General features: G+C 41.7%; 1 protein-coding gene across 1 annotated transcript in view; it reads left to right on the forward strand.

Moving 5' to 3' along the window:
* Positions 1-2,487: 2,487 nt before the first annotated feature.
* Positions 2,488-6,041, forward strand: part of LOC135115264 (TBC1 domain family member 10A-like) — a 25,543-nt gene continuing 21,989 nt past the window's right edge. The window contains 1 exon segment of the mRNA XM_064031828.1: positions 2,488-2,665. The gene's annotated coding sequence lies outside the window, so the exon portion shown is untranslated.

A 6,041-nucleotide genomic window follows, 5' to 3' on the forward strand; every position in this document is an offset into this window, starting at 1 on the left:
TAACAGCTATGGTAATGATGGCAACAATACCAGTAGCAGGAAGACGAAGGCATGCCGTCACCATAGCAACGGTAACAATCCACAATGATTGGCTCCTCGGCGAGACTCATAAACCAATAATAGGCACGCCAAAGGAATGCTTCTGCGAAATGGAACAACAATAAATACTACTACTACTACTTGTTCTTGTTCTACTGCCATGGGACAAAAAGTAAAAAAAAAAAAAAAAGATCACATTCAGTAGTGATCACGTAAGATTGTTTGGTCAGATTATTCTAGAGGAACGATAACGTCTTTTAGTTTATTTTTATTTTTATCTTATTTATTTATTTTTTTTATTCGTAAGTAAAATTTTAGATATATTTTCGAGGTCAGTAAGAATTTAGGAGACGCTGCTCCCCTCACTCGAGCGCCAGGTGATGAAAAGACCCCTGTGGCATCCCACTCACTACATCACGAGTGACACAGTTTATGATCCACTACCACATTTGTCACTGTTAGTAAAAAAATCTCTGATCTAACCCAAAAGGTTCCCCTTGATACCCAGATTACTTAGTTTGTCTAATAAAATACTGTGGCATATCTTGTCAAAAGCCTTAGAAAAGTAATAAAACAAAAAAAAAAATGAGATCAACATTGCCACCTTGATCAAGTGCATAGGAAATATCATTATATGTTAACAATAGTTGGTCCTCGGTAGATCTTCCAATACGAAAGCCAAATTGGTCATTACATAACAAGTTATTGGTGGTACAGTCATAAATAACTTTGCACAAAGTACATTCAAGTGACTTTCCACAGACTGATGTCAAAGATACCAGTCTGTAATTCAAAGGGTCGTGCCTGATCCTTCTATATATATATATATATATATATATATATATATATATATATATATAGGAAGAATCAAGGACCTCTTTCATATGGAAGGTAGGGTGCAGGAGTTATATGAAGCTTTGAAAATAAAGAATAAAGGATATGTAACTTCATCAATGCATGATTTCAATAAGCAAGGGTGAATCTCATCTAGTCCCATTGAAGTCAAGAACAAAGTGCACAACTGAATCCACAATGATGTCAATATGCCCTACATCCATAAATTTATGTACGAGTACTTCTAGATTACTGGGTCTACTCGTATTCCAGTCATTTACCATACTACTACTACTACTACTACTACTACTACTACTACTACTACTACTACTACTACTACTACTACTACAAACCAAAGAAGTTGAGCACGAACCGCGAAATAAATCCTTGACAAACAGAAATTCCTATATTCTAACTCGGCTCGTTCAACAAATTCTCACTCAAGCAGGCTGGTATGCGTTAGTCAGCCTCTCTCTCTCTCTCTCTCTCTCTCTCTCTCTCTCTCTCTCTCTCTCTCTCTCTCTCTGACTTGCAAAAATATTTCCAGTATCATCATGGTTAACAACAATATGAAAAAAGGGGGGAGTTGCAAGACGTGGCAACAATTCAATACAAAACCATAAATTACTTAAACATTGTTATTATTTCCCCTCGACACTCATTCAGTTGCCACACACACACACACACACACACACACACACACACACACACACACACATTCCTCTGCCATACATAATATTATAAGCTATCCTATCTATCCTTCGATCTTAAGTAATAACAATTCAATGCTTTTTTTATGCGATCGCCTACTAATTCAAGGACGATCATCAGGCAGAACATCTAATGACATTACTACTACAGAACGGGTTTAAAATAACACGCGTGCACTACTGACTCACTGAACGCTGCCCACACGCATTCACTCATTCACATACGCATGCACTTACTCGGCCTTAGCATGAGAAATGAATTGAGGTCAGATACACTATTTTAAGGCCACGGCGGGTTAGTAGGGGAAGCTTTTTAGACGATCGGAAGATGGGTTAAGGAGAAAATAAGAACGAAAGGAGAGTGAGGTGGAAGTAATGACGGGAAGGAGTGACGAGGGACAAACTGCAGACGCGAAGGGAGGACAGTTTATGGGCGGAGGGTTGAGGGACTAGATGCATAATATACACTGTGAGAGAGAGTGAGAGAGAGAGAGAGAGAGAGAGAGAGAGAGAGAGAGAGAGAGAGAGAGAGAGAGCTACCAGCCGAATCAGGATAGGGAATGAAGGTGAGGAGGGAAGGAGTGAGGCGTAAAACGAGAGGCGAGGAGGATAGGCATAGGAGTAGCACGGGGGGATGGGAGGGACACAAGGGAGGCGCTGGGGGAGTGAATGAACCGGGGGGAGTGGCACTGAGGACCTGGGGTAGGAGGAAGAGATGGGGAGGAGGAACGTGTTATCTGGGAGAGGAGGGAAGGGGAGAAGGAGGGAAAGGAGTGATCCTGTAGGGAGGGGAGAGTGGGCCTGGGTTGTGTGGCTGGGAGAGGGAAGGAGTGGGAGGAGTATGGCAATGGTGGCGGGGAGGGGAGAGAGAGGAAGAGCATTGGCTGGCTGACTGACTCCGACTCACTGAGCCCGTGAGCCGCTCTCAGCCAGTGTATCTCCATTGCTCGTGAGAGAAGGGTGTATACTCCCCAGGGAAACTTTCTCCAGCCCCGTGTTGCCCGAGGACAGGGAATGAGAGGCATGACCCGGGAGGAGTAAGAGTGCCAGGGGTCCGAGGTGCCACCAACAGGACTCAGCAGGTGGGAAGTCTTCGCTGGGAAAAGGGGGAGAGGGCCATAGGAGGTGGAGTGAAGTGGCCCTGTGTCACCTGCCTCCCTCTCTGCTCTCCTCCTTCTCTCTTCTCTCTTCTCTCCTTTCTTTCCAAGCCATAGATGTGGGGTTTTCGGACGTGTGCGATGAGTACTATCCAAAATGACATGTAAAATTAAGGAAAATGCGTAATGGAAGTCAGGAAATTGGTTTGTTTACAAGTATTTTTTTCCTTGTCGGGGCGGGGCGGCGGTGGCGGTGGTGATGGTGAGTCGCCCCCACCTCGCCCTTATAGTGCCTGTGTTTATAGAGGTACTCTAGTGGGGCTTTGCTGGGGTTGAGCTTAACGGCCACACCTGGACCCAGACTAACCGGGGTTGTCGGGTACTGGATCAGAGAGAGAGAGAGAGAGAGTGCCAGTGCATGTATCATTGGCAACACTGACTTGTACACAATATACCGTGTGGTTTATTACTTCGACTCTTTAGGTTAGGATTAAATTCAGTAGCCATGCATCATGTGGTAAAGTAAACAATACCCCTGGGTGGCACAGTGCAGTAGGTTAATGGATATAACAGTGTGCTCTGTAGCAGGAGGGTGAGGAGCCTTGAAGCACTGACCTTACAGTGCTAGGCCAGAGAGATTCACTTTGCCCCTGGAACACTTGTTATTGTAGACAAGTATGATGTACTAGTGTACGTACTACTTGTTATTTTTTATTTTATTTTATTTATTTTTTTTATTTATGAATATTATTAAAGTTTAATTAAGTGAAGTTTGCAGTTTTGTGTAAAGCTCTCAGGTTATTCTTTATAAGTCCATGTCACATAAAGTAATGAAACTCGTCTATCATGAAGTAAGCATGGTCCTATACTAAGGTATTATTCTTAGTTGTTTTTATGATGCATTATTATTGATCAGATTTTTATAGACATTTTAGATTAGTTTTAGCCACTCTTCATCTGAGATGGTTGTGTTGGTAATTTGTGCTCACCTGGTTAGCTGTTGATGATCCAGTTTTGTTGCTATTGCAGCATCAAAATAGCATTTTGTCAGCCTGTCCATGCCGTACCACAACATATATAAATTACCTGTTATTCTTGTTGCTTGTATAATATCTGTTAGATTTATGTAATGAGAACACCAATACTTTTTTTTTTTTTTATGCATTGCCTGTAGTGTGGTTTGTGATGTGTCATGGCAGTGCTGTTGCCTGGCCTCCCTCACATTATGGGTCACTGTGATAGGAAATGGTGGAAAAAATGAGTATTATTCTTATATGTAAACAGAAAGGTGAAAGCAGGCAATACAGACAGGAATGCTGAATATGTATGTGTTGATGTTTGGCATGTAGTATACATATATCCCAGCAGTGAGTTGTGGTTGCATTGTTTCCATCAAGAGTTGCACCTCAGTGAACAGAAGGACACAAGTGATCTCTCATGCATTGGTGTCCTGGGCTGCCTGTCACTGGATGAGATGCTGGCTGCCTCCTGTAGCAACAAATAATGTCACACAACACCCATAGCATCACTTTTTCATTACTTCTATAAAGGCTGACTTTGTCTTCTTAGTAACAGAATTATCTACATATTTTTTGGTGTTCACTGGGACTCTTATATTGTAATAAAGACTACAGGTTTCAGCATCACTTGTTATTATTACTATTTTTGAAGTTTTGACGTGGGAGGCTGACAAAATTATTAAAAAGCAAACCGTTAATACTTCCAGAGGTGTGTTAATATCTGCCAAAATAATTCACGTGAGGCTTAGATTTTGGTGTGTACAAGTCAGAGCCCAAGTGGTGCCAGGCTGTGTTTGGGGAGTGTGAAGTATGTCCTTGGGGTGGCGTGACAGTCTGCCAGTGATTGTGTTGCACCCTTTGCACTGTTGCTTCAGCCGTATATGTTGCAAGTTGGTGGCAGTAGATCAGGCAGAATGAATATGGACAGCATTCCAACCATGCACAGATATCTGTATTTCAAAGGTATTTTTTGTTTCAACAATTTGATGCTGAATTAATTGACAGTGCTGAATCAATGTCTTTTGACGTCAACATTTTCATTACACTGCTATATGAGGTAGCATTATTCATAGCAGCACCTGTCAATATGATTCTACTGTAGGACACACCCTGTGCCACCTTTGCAGATCAAACATATATGTATGATTACGTGTATACTATTATTAAGGTGCAATGTACATTACATAGATACAGCAAGGCATAGGTTTCTGGTGGGAGTGTTGAGGAGTAGGCTGGCAGAGGTTGAGTGTCCCCAACTTGCTGCCTCTTTGATAGTACCATTGTGGAACCGATGCATGAATTATCTTGTGTTATCAGGGCATGCTAGATAACAGTACTTCCCACCATTGTGTGTACACCAGTCTTCCTTCAAAAAATGAAAAAATAAAGCTTGCCTGCTCCTACAAAAGGAGGGCAAGTCAAGCATAAAGACAATGTAACTTATTGACTTTGAAGCCTGCTGGTACATTATCTGAAAAGAGGTGAAGTAGGAGATTGCTAGAAACAATTGAAGTGGGTAGGCATGACTGTGTTGTGTGGCTCTTCCTTGGTGAGTCAGGAGTGCTTGAGATTGTTTAGGTTAGTGCTGCATCCAGAGTCTAGAAGGGCATGTCTCTAGCCAGTCACTTGTCAGCATACCTGTGTCTCTCTTTCGTACTAGATACCTGCAAGAAAGGGTGGCTCGTATTATATCATTGTCAGCAATCTGCCTTGAATAGCGCTTTTGTGTGTGTGTGTGTGTGTGTGTGTGTGTGTGTGTGTGTGTGTGTGCGTCTACCTAGTCACAATGTACAGGATTTGAGTCTAGCTTGTGTTGTCCTTTCTTCACGACTACTTTTTATTTAATCATCTTAATTAAAGTTATGGATGTTTCTTGCACTTGTCACCTCCACATCCAACTCATCCACACTCCATTATCTCTATTTGGAAAGCTGAATTTATTGATATTGTTCAGGAATTTATTTGTTTTCAGTTTGTTCTCATAATACCTTCCATCATTGTGTGGGTGTGTGGTGGGGAAGTTCGTGTCACACCTGTACTTGATAAGTGGCGTGCAGAGTGGCAGACTCCTCATGTTAGATCAAGCTGCAGGTTAATGTTGTTTGTCTCATTAGTGCTACACAAACATGCAAGTTGGAGCTGCTTTTAGGTTCATTATGATATTAGTTTCTGCAAAAATGAACATCACACTGTTTTCTCTTATATAATATTATGTGTTGTCTTATATATTATTATGTGAAGATGTAGCTTGCTTGCATGGCAGAATGTTAGATCTTATTTCCCTACTTGCCATGCTATAGTTGGGAATATACAGACACAGGTAATGATATAAGCCAAATTCT

This window comes from Scylla paramamosain, chromosome 29 (genome assembly GCF_035594125.1).
Source record: "Scylla paramamosain isolate STU-SP2022 chromosome 29, ASM3559412v1, whole genome shotgun sequence".
NCBI classification, from domain to species: domain Eukaryota; kingdom Metazoa; phylum Arthropoda; class Malacostraca; order Decapoda; family Portunidae; genus Scylla; species Scylla paramamosain.